At 38.4% G+C, this 18,725-nt stretch overlaps 1 protein-coding gene and 1 pseudogene across 1 annotated transcript in view; one reads left to right on the top strand and one right to left on the bottom strand.

Moving 5' to 3' along the window:
- The window catches only part of Znf407 (zinc finger protein 407), a 410,446-nt gene that overhangs the window by 298,608 nt on the left and 93,113 nt on the right, over nucleotides 1-18,725 (top strand). The window lies entirely within an intron of this gene.
- Nucleotides 556-1,142, bottom strand: LOC118594639 (annotated as a pseudogene).

The following is an 18,725-nucleotide window of genomic DNA, read 5'->3' as shown; positions in this document are numbered from 1 at the left end:
TCACTGGAGATGGCAGAGAGCTCCATGGCAGGACTGGAGCATTGTCCTTACTGTGCCGACCCTCCTGCTGCGGAGGCAAGTCTCACCTCAGCCCCAGGAGAATGGGGCCGGCCTGGAGTTCACATCTATCTCTGAGATGCTTGAAGGCAGTGCGAGAGCAGGGTGCTCTTTCAGGAAAGATTTAGCCATGAGCCATGATATGGTACTTTTCTTTTTTTTCTTTTAGTTTTCCGATGCCATATTTTTCATCATATTTAAGTTAATTTTTCGTTAGTTCTACATACTAAGACAGTCATTTAAATAGTACCCTGAATTATTATTGTCTATACAAGATGATATGATCTGAGTTTTCTGTGTTGTCTTTACAAATCTGTATTTTCATATTCTTCTATAAGTTAGTTTTTATATTTTTATGGCATATTTTATTCAACTATATCTCATAGCACTTTCTCTTGTCCAGTTATACATATGGGAATGGGGAAGTTTGACTGTTATCAAAACCTCCTGTCCTTTTGTCTTTTTTTTTTTTTTTTTTTACTTTATCTGCTGCGGAATTTATTCCGGTGCCATAAGTTTTTGTTTCTTCAGTTTCTTTTGGGATATCTTCTTCTTCTGCGCAACCTCCTCTTCTGGCTTTGGAACAATTTGTTCCTTTTCAGTGAGGATCATCTGGATGTGGCAGGGGGAGCTCATGTACGGGTTAATCCGGCCTTGAGCTCTGTAAGTCCGTCGGCGCATCTTGGGTGCTTTGTTTACCTGGATGTGTTCAATGACTAGAGAATCCACATCGAAACCCTTCAGTTCAGCATTATTCTCTGCTTTGTTAAGCATGTGCAGCAGAAATTCAGCACTCTTTAGGCCACAGGCCCTGTGTCCAGCCCCACTGTTTGGCCTGGGCGCACCTACCGACTCCACCATTATACCGCCGGAAAGGCACACATTGCTTCTTCAAAGTGACATCTTTCAGATATTTGGTGGGTTTTTGGATATGCATACCCTTGATGGCCTGGGCAGTTTCACGGGTGTTCTTAAAGTGAACCCGAAGATTTGAACCTCTCGATTTGCATGATTTTGTAGGATTTTCTGGGTCAAGTGAGTAGCGAACCATCTTCACAGGTCACCTTAGCCCGCTCACAGGAAAAGGAAGTTGTCTTCTTTTTTAATTATGACTAATTCAGTACCATTTAAGCTCTACTTACTTGATTTTTTAATTCTACTCCAGCTTATACTTCGATTTGATATTCTTCCCCAGTCCACTTGCTTTAGTCAATCACCGTTGAGGTAAAATAGCTTCAGCCTTTGTCTTCTGAGCTGCACACGCAGGTGTCCGCAGTCACGGTGTTCTCTTTTGTAAGGTCTGTGTGCCCTGCTCTGTAAAGCCTTGCACAGGGTTCAATCCTTCCCAGGGTTGTGGCCCTCTGTTTCCACCCTGTTCCTTTCTTACCTGTTGTTAGTTAGTTTGATGCTCTGACACATGTCATGACATCCTATACAGTAATTTATTTTATGAAAAAGTCCAAAACTCTGCAAACCCTGACAGTTTTTCACTGGTTCTCCTTTACAAAAACCAATTATTACTTCACCATAAAAAGGAAGGATTTTTTTCTGACATGATTGCTTTTTGGTAAATCCATGCTGACTCACTCCTATTAAATTGTACTTCTCCAAATGTATCATTAAGCTCATCCATGAGTATGATCTCAAATTTATTTCCTAATATAGATGCTAGACTTACAGGTCTATAATTTTCAGCCTCTCTCCTCTTCTTTTTAACCTTCAGGCTGGATTCCTTGTTTTCTAGTCTCCTAGTTCTTCACTCTAACAAAAGACTTCCTAAAATAATTAACAGTTCAGGGATGGGAATTTCTCAGCCAGTCATCAGTTCATTCTCCTAAATGCTGCTAAGAGTCTTTGTTCTTCCCAAACTGCTGTCTGTATGCCCTGGCTTCTATCTTCTGCTGTAACCAGTCCTCTGTGTCCATTCTCGTATGGCATCTCTGGTATTTCGGTAGCTGGCCTTTCTCTTTGCTCTCCTGCCGACTCTCACGCCTGTTCAGGTTCCTAAGTTCAGATGCACTGTACTGCATTCTCTGTAGTCGCTGAGCGAACAGTATCAGAAAGGCTGTTTTCATCAGCCTGGGTTTTTAGTGCTATAATCGGCATTCCAGGAAAATCCTGTTCCTGGTTGTTTGTCTGTGAGTATATGATTTACTGATCTGTTAAGCAGACTTGTGAGCTCACTATCACTTCTTTATTGAAGACCTCACAATGATATGCCCTTAAATATTTTAATGCTTCATATGTTTGAGAGTAAATATGTTTTCTTTAATGTTCCTGCACTGTGTATGAAGACCTCTTTATATGTTCAGCACTGTGGAGCAGTGTGTTAGAGAAACATTTTCTGCTGGCTGGCTGTTGGGCACACCCTCACTTCCTTCTCAGTACTGAGGAGAGGTGGAGCCTACTGACTGTGAAAGCTGAGCCAGCCCAGACTGAATCCCAGTGGCTTCTATTTAAGTGGCCAGTGCTGCAGTGATCTCTTTTCACAGATCATGTTCTGCCTTTTAATTACAAAGAAAGAAAGAGGAACAGTAATAATAGTTCCAGGCTTCCCACCAGGCTATTAAATCTTCAAAAACAAATCTCTGATGATCGTGAGTTTCAATTAATGATTTTTTTTTAAATGGATCTTCCAGTAGTTAAGTTGCCTAAGGATACATAGCCCAGAATTTGGCTGAATCAGATCTATGACTGCCTTCTTGAACGTGTCAACATATAGTCAAATCCTGCATGTAAAGGAGTTTTGAAAAAAATCCAGTTAATCAAAGTTTTAGCATGGAGGACTTAAAAGTGGCGGTAGTTTCAGATTATCTGAATATCTGTAATAGAAAGTAAAACTGCATGATAACTTTAAATCGGCAATGATGACTGCCTGCACTGTGCTTCCTCTGATGCCCTTACCTTATACAGAAGAAAGTAGAAAGGTGGGCTCCAAGAAGCCCATGTTGGTGCTGACCCTGTCGATGTGTGGCTTCAGTCAAGTCCCTCAGCCAGTCTGGGTCTCCTTTCTGAGCCGCATAGTAAATGCAGAGTGCACAATTAAAATAAACCTTTATCAGCGTGTCATCTGTCATTAGCTCCTCCTCATAGGATTGACAGGGAGTATCTAAAACCATAGAAACTCGTCCAGTTAATGGGGACAGAGCTGAGTCACAAAGACTCATTACTGCCTACAGGGTCTTAAAAGTTTTAAAATGTTTATATATGTATTCCAAAAAAGGCTGAATCCTCATTTACCTTCAAGGCCTGTGGAATTCAGATCACAGTAAAACTTCCTTTGGTGTGTCTTGCCTGTCTCCTCACAGTTAAACTCTGATCTAATCAGAACCAGCATGCACAACATTTGGAAACTAGATTCTGAAAGTTAAGAAAGTTTTTTAAAAGAGAAGGGAGATAAAATTGTTGTTATCCCCAAGGACAACTTCATTCAACAGAATTTTAAGGGGAAATTGTAGAAGGTTTGAGTGGGAACTGTATGAGCTGATTAGGTAATTGATACAACTTTTACTTTTTATAGACCTTTTACTGGCTGTATTCAGTATAATCTTATTTAAAAAATTTTTACACCATCACTTATTTTAGTCCCAATTAAAAGTGGTTGTATATGAGAGCTATTGTATGTGTTGACAAGTCCTATCACTAGCTGTGTGTAACAGGTTGTTGCTTTAATTGAACCTATTTAATGAAGGAAAGCACCACAGAATTTTCAAATCATAAAATAAATTTAGATATATTATGTAATTATCTCTGAAATATATTTAAAATATAACTATTTTTCACAATTTCATTCATTTTTATTTACAATGAGTAAAATTACCATTGTACAACTTCTAAGGTTTGTAGAGTAATTTCAAATTTACACAAAAATACAGAATAATAGAATTCATTAAACATCCCTAAATTTCACCATGGTATTTTCATAGAAAAACAACAAAACCCAGCAAAATTAGCATTAGTACAATACCACTTTCTCTACTATATTCTTTGTTCAGAGTTCGTTTCTTCACTCAGATCCTTTATTATTATTTTTTTCACTAGATTCTATCCCATGGGCCAGCAGTCAGTATGGCTGTCATGTCTTCATAGTTTTTTCTGGTCCGTGAACACTTCCTGTCTTTTATGGCTTTGATACTTACATAGATAGGACCAATCATTGTTAGAACTTCCTTTATTTTGAGTTAGCCTGATGTTTATGAAAGATTTTGTTGAGGCTGTAAATTTGTTATAGTTAGAAATGGTAACCAGACCAGCAGAATGAGACTGGATCCTGCAGATTCCCCCACTGTAAAATGGCTCTTACTTTTTAATGAGTACCTATCTTTGGAAAGTATTTTCTGGCATCATCTTGTGCTCTAGGCTCATCTTGAGTGTTACCTGACCAGGTCCTAAACTTGATCCCTTTTTTTTAAAGAATCTTGTCTCCTTTGGTTTGCAGATGGCCTTTGTATTCCTGTTGTGTGCATTACTTTTGTGTGCTTCTGTTTCTAGACATCCTCATCAGACATGTAGGCCATTCTTGTGAACATACTATCCATTGTTTCTCTGTGATTGCACTTGAGTTTAGATGTCTGTGACTTTCGATTAGCAGTGGCTTTTGTGGATATGACACAAAAACCACAAAGTATGAAAGAAAGAAAAAAAATAGGTTGAACTTCATTAAAAAAAAAAAAAAAACTTTGTGCTTCAAAGGACATTATCAAAAATTAAAAGACACACTACAAAAAGGCAGAAAATAATATGCATCTCTGTCTTATAAGGAGCCTTGATTCAGAGTATGTAAAGCACTCTTACATTTAACAATAGCAGAGCAATTGTCCTCATTAAAATTGGGGGAAACTCTGAAGAGCTGTTCTTTAAAGAGAATTAACCAGTACCCTGTAAGAATACAGAAATACACTCAGCATCATGACTCATTGGGAAAATACCAAACCCAAAATGAAATACTATAAAGTCATTATTTTCAGAGTTTGTCTAATGCTTTTAATTCACTTTTGACTGGAGACTAATGGCTATGGCTGAATATGAAATACCCTCAAAGACTTATATATTAATAGTTTGCTTCCCAGCTGATGACTCTTGTCGTAAAGAGGTGATGGGATCTTGAGAGCTCCGGTTTCATCAGTGGGCTTATCAATTGATGGCTGCATAGAGAATGGACAATTAGAAGATATGTCCTGGTGGGAGAAATTTTATCACTTTGGGCATCCTCTGGGAACATATGTCTTACCCATGGCCTCTTCCTGTCTTACTTTCTGTTTCCCAGCAGCAATTATGACATCTGCACCATGATGCTCTATAGGTTCACAACAGTGGGGATAAGACCATGGATTGAAACTGCCCTAAAAATCAATCTGTTACCTCTTTTGTTGCTTCAAAGCACATTCAATACTCTGATTCATTTTGAGTCATGGCTTATATAACATGAAATATAAGTAGTGGTCTTTTTTCTACAAAGTGGTATCTTGTTGAAAGCACTAACCTTCCTCAATGAAGTGTCTATATAATTCTGTTCAAAATAAGTTAGCAATATTTCTTTGGTCCATTTTCTTTATATTAGCATAGCAATTCCTAAAATTAAGTTTATATGGGTATTTAATTTTATTCTCAAAATGCCTTAGCTGAATATATGTGTTTCCTTTCAGCTTTACATCCTTCACCTCTTTGTTGTTCTGTTACCTAATTTAAATCCGTCAAGAGGTTGTCTGATTTATCCCTGCCTTTCCCTTTTCCCGAATGACTTTCTTACTGAGGGGAACTTACAATGCAATTCAAAACAATCTTAGAGAAAAATAAAATGAAGTCTGTTTGCATTGAGAAAAATAGTAAAATGGTACACAGTGAAACTGGTATTCTTTAATGGTATACCTTTGAATAAGAATTTTTTTTTCTTTTTTGATATTCTCTGGAGGGCTTTGAAATTGTAAAAATATACACAAAAATATACCCACCTTATTCATATTTTGTATTTACACTATACATTTAATAAGAGATGCCTTCTGAGAGCTGTGGTGTTAGGCAGTTTCATTGCTATCATTGATTTATGTATGTGTCATAGACTACTACACATGTAAGCAATATGTTAGGTGTCTCTGTTTCAATATCTCTGTTTGAACAAATTATGACTATTTCTGTCTGTCTGTCTGTTACATCCTTATTGCTTTTCTGACTGTAGTGAAGGAAGTATGATACTGCGAAATCAAACATTGGAAGAAATTATATGATCAGGGGAATCTTCTACCTTCCATGCTGGTGGAAGCATTCTGATATCTCTTGTGACTCCAAAAGATGTTATATGGCACACGTTAATGAATATTTGTAATATAAAAGTCAGTTAAATAAATTTTCAAAATTAATTTACTGAGGAAAGTGGAAATTTTTAACTTCTTGGAATACTCTTTCACTTTCTTATTGTTTTCCATTTTTCTAAAAAAGATTAAAAACACCTAGATACATTCTTTTAATAGAAGACAATTCATCATTTAAAGTAGTCACTTGAATCACCTAATAGCTTTCACTGTAGCAGAATATAGCGTGGGCCTAACTCGATAAAACAGTATTTTTGATGGCTGGTCTAGAGTCTTCTTCAAAAGCTCTGCTCAGACATGTTCACTCTTGTCACAGCTATTAGTGCCATTTGTTGAGCAGCATGTCAGTGTGATTGGCAGGGAGTCATTCTTTCTTCTAAAGACTCATAATTTTAGTGCATGCTTAAAATAAAAACCTAGCGTAAGTGACTTCCTGTTTGTAAAGGAAAAGGCAAGATTCCTTTTCAAGTAGCATAGATTAGTTCAATCAGTGCATGGAATATAAAATTGAATTTTTCCTCTTTGGAAGAGAATGCCTGTTGGGCACAACTGTAGCATCCACAGTACATTCCTTGCTAGTGTCACTGTGTTACAGTGAGTTACAGTGCCATTTTCCTTCAGATGTTGACCTGCGACACATTTGGATTTTTTTTTGTCTTAAACAAAATCCATGTTTTAAATGATAAAATTGATTATTTTGCTGCTTGGGCTCAAGGTGCCATCAGTCTTTCTTAATACCATGTGTCTTGAAATGGTTAAATAAGTTAATATTTGTAAAGTACATTACTTTCTATTAAATTCTTTAATCATTTTACAAATAAAATACACAATTAAAAATTACTCTGTATTCTATGTTGTTTTTAATTACACCAATAGGTGTTCCTCTTGATTGACAAAGGTCCATGTTATAAGTTGTACTTTATGTTAACATAGATAGCCTGGACTGTTAATACTGCTCACATATTCATGTTTTAACAATTATTAGTCCAATACATTTTTCCTTCTTATTCTCTTGAGAAACTTGACTTTGTCTGCTATAAAAATGTGTTTGTATCTTCTCATAGAGACATAGTTCTCTTGATGTGTTTGTGTTCTGTTTAATGATGTTTGATTTCACTTGATGTTTTGTTGTTTAATAGGACCCCAAGCTCAACCACTTCTGCTCATCCAATAGTTAAGTGAATCCACATTCTAGCATCCTTTATATAAGAAATATTTATTGACTATTTGACATTTTTATTAAGCATCCAGTCAACACTAAACTATGGTATTTTTGTTCCGTTTAGTTTATGTTTGTTAGATTTCTCTGGTTATTTAGACAGAGCAAACCTCACATTTAAATCAAAGACCAAATAAAATAGGTGACAACTGTTGTCCTTCTTGGGTACATTTAATTATTAAATTCTTTCATCTTATAAGTGTTCTTGCTGTTTACAAGTTAGCTGAGGGGTCCTGTGTACTTTAGGAATGGTAATATAGTAATGTGCATAACACATAATTGATTAATAGTAAATGTATGAAGGGAAGGAGAAAAGTACTTTTATCTTATAAGAATTCGGTCTGAGAAGAGTGAGATGATAGACTGGAATTCTTGAGTAGGCACAGGAGACTCCAGTGTCAATAACAAGTGTGTCCAGAGTACAAGTTCAAAACCTAGATCATGTAGATATTGTAAAATGTAGAGAAGGAAGAGAAATAAACCAGGATAATTCTTTGAACTTGCCTAGCAACAGTTTAGAATTCTGTCTTGTTTTAATGTTTTCTACTGTGTGATCCTCATCCATAGTTCTGCCCTTTACCCCATAGTGCAATGAAAAAATAAAGAAATGTGTTTGTGATCAATGCTTTCAGGTTATGAATCTTTGGCCATGAGCAAGGATGAAGTCCACAAAGTAACTTTGTTTTATATATATATTTTTTTAGTACTTAATATATTTTCACCTCAATTTCTCTGTGTCTAATAAAATATGTTAGATGCTTTATGTTCAGTTTGAAGGTATTGAATTTGTAATATCTTTCCTACCTTGACAAAAGCATTTCAAATCTAGGACTGTGTGTTTTGTTATTTGTTGCAAGATCAAGTTGGGTGTGTTCATCTTCTGGGCATTAAGATGTCAACAGACTCTTCTATTACATTGATATGCATAGTCATTTTCACTCACCATAGGAAACAATATTTTATCATCATACTACAGGTAAAATTGAACGATTTGCTTGAAGTAGGACTAAAATGTAGCATGATAATTTATGTGGGCGTTTTATCTGAGTATTTATATTTAGTTATACTTCACTTCTCCATGCTCAGGGCATGGAGAATCTCTCTTAGTAATAAAGAACAAAAAGAACCGTTCTTTCCACCCCACTACATCTGTCTTCAGTAACTAGAAGCTGTACTGCTCCTGCAGTAGCTCTCCTGAATGGGGAGTCTCTTCCACAGGCTAGCAACCCCCATGGAACCCTTATCACTAAACCCTGATGCCTAGACACCTAGAAACAGTGACACTGTGGTCTTTGTGAAGTAGGGTTTCTCTGTGAATTAGACCATGAAGAGACCCCTCTCACACTGATACACTACAACTTCAAAGACACAGTAATCTAAACTTCTTTATTATGTCCAAATTATTAATCAAAAACCTTGTTGCCATGTCTGAAGAGAAGAAGAAAATTAATTTTTAAGCTTCATAAGTAGCAGGGTTTTGAAAACATCTATGTTTGTGAATTTAGTTTCTTTTTCTTTTGCCAAACATGTTGCAAAAAATCTGCAGTGACTGAAAATTAATTTTTGCTGACATTTGTGGATATTGATGAAACTCTGTGCATGTATGAAAAATTCACATGAAACCTACAGTATCGCCTTCCATACCAGACCAAGTGTCAGAGTGAGCAAGTAAGGATGCTCCTTGCCTTGCAGATAATAGACATTAATTGAGCAGCTACACAAACAGGTGCTCAGTCGCCTGTAAGACGTGTAAGGACAAAACCTAGCGTGTTTCTCCAAGGCACACTCACACGATTATCTGCGTGGAAGGAACATAAGAGAACTCCATTGTTCTCAGTAAGTGACCACAGGTAGCTGACAACTGAGTGATTCAGGTGTCTGTCATCAGCTCCATGTTATGCTGTTCTGATGAGTCTCACCTCAGTTGATCTCCAGAGCACCCAATGCTACAACTACTCCTAATGTAGTGGTCGAGGACTGAGACAAAGTGGCTGACCCAAACTTTACAGACTAGTAGTATAGTTTGAAGCCAGCCTTCAGTATTTATGTTGTGCTTTGTAAAAGATAATTGGCAATGTTATATGTGATATTCCACCCAAAGTGCTTTATCAGTCACAGTTCTCTCACTGGAGAACCACAGGAGTAATAAGGGGAAAGGGATTTATTATGAGCATAGATGTACCATAACTATGAGTGTTAAAGAGGGCCTAATGCAGCAAGTTTAGTCTTAGATGGGAAACTCCACTTTAATCATAAGGTGTAAGTATATGTACAATAGTTTAAGCATATGTTGAGTTTACTCCTTAGTTGTTACAACTGGGGGGTAATCGGTGAAATCAAAGGCCAGATTCTCAGTATTATGCAACTACGTTTGGATCACTCACAGCTGTTTTCCTGTCTTGAACTCTTTGCCATGGGAAACAGTAGTGTCTTTAATCAGGTATGTGGTGGTAGATGCGGAACACTAGCTCATTGTTACCCACTTAACTAACACGGAGGGCTTTGGCATTGTGTGCCATGGATATATTGTCCTTTGAATTAATTGCCATGTTTTTGTCCATCCCAGTCATTTACCACCAGCCCTCCAATGGGCTGTCTGACTTCAACGCTCTTGGCATTCTCTCGTGGCTTAGCTCCTGTTGCTTCCATACACTTGGTGCAGTTTTCCTGGCAGGGTTTTGCATAGGAGTGGATCTTAAGTCAAATAGATTACTGTGTAAAAGGTGTGTGTGTGTGTAGAGAGAGAGAAAGAGAGACAGACAGACAGACTGGTGTGCTGATCTATTTTTTAATCATGTGCTAGTTAAAAATCTAAACTTTGGACTTTCCATATATAGTACCTTTGAGTGGATCTTCAGGTACTATTTATTAGAGTGATCTTTACACCTATGTCTCAACTCTGGCTATGATATTAACCTTTTATAATTAAGATGCTCTGTCTCTTTGACACATAGTATGCCCTTTTAATTCTACCCAAATTTTTTTTTTTAAATCTGCCCCCCTTCCCCTCACCATTTACTCATATGCCACTTTGCTGGGCCCTTTCAGATGTGAAACGCTGGCCCATTTATCATTAGTAACCATGCTGAATTTTTCTGTCCTTTTTAATATTTAGGTTGTATTGGATGAATGTAGATTGTACCTTCTAAATGTATCTTAAATAATTGCTACTTACAGGAATTAAGAACTACAAGGGAAGGAAAATGCTGACCCATAGACAGAAGGAGCAAACATTCCCACTGGGTCCCATTTCCTAAGAAGGACCATCATGACAGTGGCAGGGGTCGAAAGTTATGGTCTGAGTGACCTCTAGAAAATGATCAGTTCACAAAGAAGTCGGCTGTTTGCACCAAGCAAATAGGGATAAGGAGCAGTCACCCTCCCAAAGACAGAGGGCTTTCCTTTGTCATTGGCTAGGCTATGAAAACTCAAGAACAGAAAATCATCATCAGAGTACAGAGATGGAGTTAACATTACAGGATAAAGATGGTCCAAGGCCCTGTGTACATGCAGGCATGGAAAGACAATGTTTCTATCCTGAAGGGGCCTTAGAGTCTAATGTACATTTTGATCTCATAGTAGCTTAGTTGTTTTGTAAAAGTTTGTTCATCTTATTACCAACCCCAAAACATTGTCTAGGCTTTCCTATTGCTCTTCCCTTGGTGTTGCTTTTTCCTCTAAACCTGGCCTGACTCATGGGTGTAAATGTATTGAAATATGAGAAAACATACCTATATTGTTGTAGTTAAATCTTTACTTATTTATTGTGTGTCAGACTTTTCCTGGGGTTACTCACTTCATATGGGAGCCCACAACAGACTGTACTATAGATATACCAACATCCACCTTGGGGAACTAGGGAACTTATTGTTGTTACTTACAGGAGTGTGGCTGAGGAGTTACTTACGGCAGCAGAAGGGACTCAAGGACAACTGTGGCACCAAACCTCATGTCAGCATAGGTGACAGCTCACCAAAGCTGGAAACCTGAAGTGTGTTGCACAGCCTACAGGCAGCTGAACAGGCTGTTCTGTCCTTTCCAGGTGGCTCTGCTGAGCTGAACCTCTAACGGACAGTACAGCTGTTCTTTGTTCCTTCTAGGCCACTGGTTCTCAACTTTCCTAATGCTGTGACCCTTAAATACAGTTCCCCCAACTATGAAATTATTTTCATTGCTACTTTATAACTGCAATTTTGCTACTGTTTTGAATCGCAATGTAAATATTTGTGTTTTCCAATGGTCTTAAGCAACCCCTGTGAAAGGGTCGTTCAACCAACCCCAAAGGGGTCGGGACTCACAGGTTGAGAACGTGTTCGAGGCATTTCAGCTAGTCTCTGCTGCTTTCAGGCATCTTGGCTAGTCTGAGCAACTCCAAGCTGTCTTTACTGCTTATATATTTTTGGAAAAGGGGTCTAGAGAATCCTGCTTCTTCTGGAACTTCTTAGAGCTATTCTAAGATGTTTACTTCCTGTTAATGTGTTTCCCTGCTGGACAGAGTGTTTCAATATCCTTTGAAACCGCCACACAGTATTGATGGGTATCACTATGATATTTTCCTAGAAACAAAGCATAAGTAAGTATAACTGTCGTATATAATGATGTTCTGGATTCAGAGGTACCCTTAACTACATACAACTACTTAATGAATTAGTTGTGTTTATAGACCTAAACTATTGACACTTAGTATTTGAGTGCAAAGGACCAAAGTAAAGTACACTTTAAATAATTAATACAATGGACATTTGAAAATTCCTCATGTATTTCATTTTATGTGAAGTTCTTCCATAGTTCAACGATATGGAGACAAGTTCTTAGTGATTAGGTAACCTCTGGGATACAGAAGACATGAGAAATGGCCAGAGAGGAGAAACAAAGTGTTAATAGAATGAGCGTTTTCTCAGAATGTCAGTATTCCCAATAACCCTCCCTCAAATCTTTATAAGAGGTCATGTCCGAATAGGAATTTATAATGCTGATTTTTCTTTTAATGAACTAAATTGGGTTGGTTTTTTCCTCAGCTGATCTTTGCACACTTGCAGGTTGCCATGTGACCTTTGATTCATACATACATGGTGCGGTGCTTCAGCTTGCCTTACAGTGTCTCAGACAAGAAGCCACTTGTCTCAGCAGCTCCACTTTTAAACATCAGTCTCTCAGAATGAACACACTGCTAGTTAAGATCTTTATATTAGAGTCATTTTAACAGTCACAGGCAGGAAATGTATATCCATCATGAGGAATTATTTGAATAAAGCTTATTTATGCAATGGACAGATCCACAGCAGCTAAAAAAAGAATTAGTTATAGATGAATTACTCTATGCGGCCTTATGCAAAAGGCAATTTGCAGAATATTTTGACTGCTATGATCATACATACATGTCTTAAAATGCCAAAAGAAAATCTATACATACATGTGTTTGACCATAAGTGTGTGTATGTATGTACACATACATACATACATACACACATACACACACACACACATACATACATACATACACACACACATATACATACATACATACATACATACACACACATACATACATACATACATACATACATACATACATACGATACCTACTAATCTGTTAGTATGATCATCTCAGACATAGATTTAGCTGGTAAATAGCCACTTTCCTTCTTTATTATTTTGTTTTGGTCATATAACTATCGTAATGACTTTTTTCATGACTAATGCATAATTTACTTAAGAAGTCCTAAAAAATATCTTAAATGTTGTGTATGTCTCTAGGCTTATTTATTTGTTTGTTTCTTTACTATTTGTGCGTCTCAGAAAAAGCAATAAACCTAAGAATGCAAGTGTTCCTGTGTTTAGTACATTTTACTGCTTTTTGTTACCAACAGAAAAAGCAGCAAATGCTGTTTCAAGTACTCTAAAGCTTTGCAGAGTAAGAATTAGGCTGCCTTCCTCTAGTTAGAGCAAGACTGCACGTGGCATAGTAGAAAACACATGGTGATGAAAAGCATCTGAATTGGAGGCTAACACTAATGTTTCCTTGGTGTATGATCTTGGCAAGTTTACCACCTGCTGCCAGCTCTCCCTCATGCCGGTAAAATGGTGAGAAACCATGAGAATCAGTCCAACAGTTTGTGATCTCTGTTGCAGTTACTGCCGCCGCCTGAGATGCTATAGAGTGGAATACACACAGGATTTCACTTGTTCCGTGCAAGGCTAGTCATGTGGTCATGGCGCTTAAGGAGTTTGTTGTAACAAGAGAGGCAGGAATGACACAGGAGCCACAAGACAGCTTTCAGTGGCAGCCAGGGTGCCTGCTTTAAGAACAGCACTTTGCATGGGACTCAGGAGTAAAGGGCCTGTGAGCTAGGACCTGAGAATGTCGGGACCCCAAGAAGGCCTTAGTGTGCTTTGAGAGAACAGCCTTGGTGAGCTGCAGGAAGACTACAGAGGAGAATGTTATATGACATAAATAGAAACCAGCAGGAGTAGATAACAGACGAGGGTCCTGGGAAGATTCGTACCACTCACAGGTTTTATGCCTTGTGAACATACCTCACTCTCCTAGGCTTCTGTCTCCTTAAAAACACTGAAGCAAAAACTAAAACTCTGAATCCATGTAAAAGAAAGACAAGTGTTTATCCCAGTGTGTGCCCTATAGAGCTCCCTGAGTGAAGGGCGTGTCCAGCTCTCGGGGATCCTTCCACCCTCCTCTGGCTCTGTGCCAAGGGCAATCCCACTAACTTGAGGGCAGGCTCAGCCTTCTGTCCTTGTTCTGTTTTTAACTGGGGTACATCAGCCACCTCTGTGAATCCCGCTTGGTGTCTCCCAGCACACTGATGTCATGTCATCTTACCTCTCCTTAGCTCAGGGATATCATAGAGCACAGAGAAGGAAATGAAGAGAACAGAGAGCTGGGTCAGGAGACTTACGGGACTGTCCTCCTCACCTGGTGTCTGACTCAGGGCTTCCCTCTAGGAGCACTTTCCTCTGCTGCTCTTCACAAAGCCTGCCATTCACTGCTGTGGTGTGCTTTGTCTCCACAGAGGTTTCCCCTTGCTTCCGATCTCAGTGCTGTGCTGACTTTCTTGTCCACTAAGTGAGGGTGTCTGGAATCCTGAAAGCATGTGCATGGCACTGTGCTCTCCCTGGCCCTTGCCCACCTTTCTGTAGGCTTGAGTCCTACTGCAAGAGAGGACATAGACTATGTTTGCTCTTCGGGGGCTTGCATTCATAAAGCACAAACTTTTAGTGTGATCTCTTACCTGGAGTCTATAAGTTGGGAGATTAGATGGTACTGTAAGTATAAGGAGAATACTAAAAACAAGTACACTCAAATGCATACAAGGTACATAGTTCAGTCCAAAATATGGCCCATATGTGGCCCAAAGCCTCATGTAGTACTTGTGACCAGAGATTTCAGATCATTGCAGCTGTCTGTAGGCACTTTTTGTGACATGGGGTGGACTAGCAAGGTTTTCTTTTATTTTTCCAAAACAATGGGAGAATGGCTAGAAAACTGGCCTGTGCTTAGCACAAATTGGGATCAGAGACCATAACTAGCAAGCCCCATTGTGATATGAATCAAGCTTGACTTTGATCATCTTAAAGGGAAAGTTTCTCAAGTTGTCTAACCTGAAGCTTAGAAAAATATTTAAGTATCAGTTGCTTTAGAAGCACTGTGTTATAAAGGCAGTTGTGTTTGTCCTGAAGTGCATTTCACTAGGACTCTGTTCTTCAGGATGGCTGGTTCTCATTCACATTTATTCCTGTGCCTACCCTGCTGTTACCTGAAATGCCTTTTGTTAGAGGTTCTGGTCCTCAGGGTGGCTGTTATTCACAAGTCCACCTGCATGTATCCTGTGGCCTCCAGTCCATAAAGAAATCCTCTCTTTTCAGTACATCTTAGTTGGTACCAAATAGTATTTGCTGTATTTGGGATTGTTTCAGTGAGATTTTGTAGCTAGAGTTTTCCTGCCTGGCCCACAGTCAGGACAAATCTCTCTCACCTGCCAGGCCCATAGACGCCTAGACCCAACCAAGTAAACATACAGAAACTTATATTGCTTATAAACTGTATGGCCATGGCAGGCTTCTTCTTATCTACTTTTTCTTTCTTAAATTAACCCATTTTTGTTAGTCTATAAGTTGCCACGTGGCTCGTGGCTTACCAGTACCTTATGTCTTTTCTGTCATGGTGGCAGCTGGCAGCGTCTCTCTACCCAGCCTTCCATTTCCCACAATTCTCCTTCTCCTTGTCCCGCCTATGCTATCCTTCCTGCCTGGCTACTGGCCAATCAGCACTTTATTTATTTTAACCAATCAGAGCAACACATTTGACATACAGAACATCCCACAGCACTTCCCTTTTTGTTTTTTTTTCAAAAAGCAAGGTTTTAACTTTTATATAGTAAAATTTCAGATAGCAAAACAATTATCAAGCAAGAATTACAGTTACAATATTAAAGAAGATATCCTATCTATCTTATATTTGTGAGTCTAAGGTTTTATATCTAATTTATCTTTTATCATAACTGAGGAAATTTATAACTATCTAGTCTTCAACCATATCAAAGACCTCAGAAGGATATAACATTACCTGAGAACCGGGAGAAGGATGCAAGCAACTTTCAGGAGTCTTGTAGGGTAGACAGAGACAGCTGGCAGCCTGGACAGTCACCTAATGTTCCTTTGTAAAGTTGGGGCATCTGTCTTCAGCCCACAGGGCTAGAGTCTCTCGATCACTTCTCTCAGTGTCCTGAATGTCTGGCAGTTTCCTTTGCGAAGCAGGAACCTGAAAGACCATTTTGCCAAGCAAAGTTTAGTGGTCACCTTTCTATGGGTCCTGCATGTCCAGTTGATCAAGCAGTCCAGGCAAGAACAGTTTCTTGCCCAAATGGCTATTTTTGCCAAGGTGAAGATAAACTCATTATGAAGTGTCTTCGATGCCCATCCTCCTCTCTGAAGTAAATTGGTGCTGCCAGGAGCAGACATGTCTCACTGTCCAGAAAGTCTAAATTTTTAAAAAATTTTTAAATGCCATATTCTGTAGACCTTTGAAGTGTTTGAAGATTACCTGTCTATCTGAAATATATCTATGTATACCTAGAAAACTTAACTAACATGTTACATACAAGTTTGACTATCATAGATGACTAATTATTAATCTATTTTTTAATTATCCATTACAATTTAAGTGAGTTGCATAAACATAATACCTCAAACGGGAGTAGAAATATATATATACAGTATAACAAAATTAACTTTAAGTTTGTATCAATAGACTAAAATCTATATGAATATAAAACATTTTAAACAAGTTGTTCTTTAAAAGTAAGTTCCTTAATCTACCCTTTCATCCTATTATATCTATATCATATCCCCTTTTCTTCTTTAGAAAGAGATCATATTTATAATCAACCTGATTTAAATAAAAATATTGGTTTTTCTCTGTACCACATCTGATTTGGGACACAAGAATCTCTTAACCTTTTTTTTTTTTCTTTTAGCAATATGTCTGGGTTTAGAGAAGGAGTGAGCCAGTTCCATCTCCAAAGCCAGCTTGATAATTTTGGGAATTTGGGCGTAGTTTCTCTTACTAGTTCCTGCTGGAGGGGGGCGTTATATCTTATGGGGACACAAAGAAAATTTTAGGATTATGGAGTAGTCTGTGAGGGTAAACCTCTGAGGCAGTTGCCTTGAAACCATTTTGGATGTCGGATCATCTGGGCCATGGTGTCATCAGAGACCTTTTAGGTGGTCTTGGCTGGTCAAACCTGATGTATCTTAATCTGCAACAAATCCATAGCCTCTGGCTTTCTGTGGAAACAAAAGCTGTTCTGTATGTCAGATGTGTTGCTCTGATTGGTTAAAATAAGTAAAGTACTGATTGGCTAGTATCCAGGCAGGAAGGATAGGGTAGGCAGGATAAGGAGAAGAGAATTCTGGGAAGTAAAGACTGGAGTAGGGAGACATCGCCACTGCCACCAGGACAAGTAAGATGTAAGGTACTGATACGCCACGAGCCACATGGCAAAGTGTAGATTAATAGACATGGGCTGGATATAAGAGTAAGAGCTACACAACGGCAGGCCTGAGCTAATGGCCAAGCAGTTAAACAATATAAATGTCTGTGTGTTTATTTTATACGTGGGCTACTGGACTACTGGGGCTTAGTGGGACCTAGAGAGAAGCTCTCCAACTACAAGATTTCTTCCCTCTAACATCAGCTTCTGGTTGAGAAGTGTGTGTTATTAGGTCCTATTGCAAGCTCTGTGATTAATTTGTTTCAGATATTTTTTTCAGTCTAAAAACCATTACTTTGAAAATCAAATCTAACCACTTACTGAAAAAAATGACTCATTATAGATATTTTCACCAATAAATCCAATTTCAAAATATATAATCTGAGAAATTACTAGTATGTCATTGTCTTCCCAAGACTTGTGATTTTTCTTAGGGTAGTATCAAGGCATAGTGCTTTAGCACAGGGTAGTCCTCTTATAGCTGTTGCTCTACCCATGGGGTACTTACTGTCATTCTGAATAGTTAGTGGATATGTTAAGACCTTATCAGAAACAAAGTTACACTTTCCTGTTCAAATTACCAAATTGGACACATTAAGAAACAACAGGGGTTGTTAGTTTAAACTGTGCATGCATATGTAGAGGCCAGAGAGTAGTGTCAAATGTCTTTCCCAGTCTCTGTCCAACTTATTTTTTGAGACAGGGTCTCTCTCTGAGCTCACTGACTTGGCTAGACTGGCAGGCAAGCAAGGCCCCCAGACCCTCCAGACTCTACCTCCCAAATGCTGGGATTACAGGTTCATAATGCCCAAGCAGCTTTTTATGTGGGTCCTAAGAATCCAGATTCAGGTTCTCATGCCTGTTTATTGATCTCATTGGTTGATTGATCCATTGAACTGTTTAATAGGGGTTAACTATAGTTTTGAAGTCCAAATGCAACCCTGGCTAATGCATACTTTTCAATATGACATAACTAGAATTCAGCTGTTAATATGAAGATTCTTAAAGTTTTAACTTTACTTTACACAAATACTTACAGCCACTCTTTCTGAGAACAATATGGAAGGCATGGACCCGTACCCTAGTATTGGGCCCTGGGGGCAGCATAGGACTGGAGTTCAAGTCATCATCATT

This window comes from Onychomys torridus, chromosome 13 (genome assembly GCF_903995425.1).
Source record: "Onychomys torridus chromosome 13, mOncTor1.1, whole genome shotgun sequence".
Taxonomy (NCBI): domain Eukaryota; kingdom Metazoa; phylum Chordata; class Mammalia; order Rodentia; family Cricetidae; genus Onychomys; species Onychomys torridus.
Note: the sequence above shows the minus strand (reverse complement) of the source record. Positions and strands in the feature narration are given on the sequence as shown.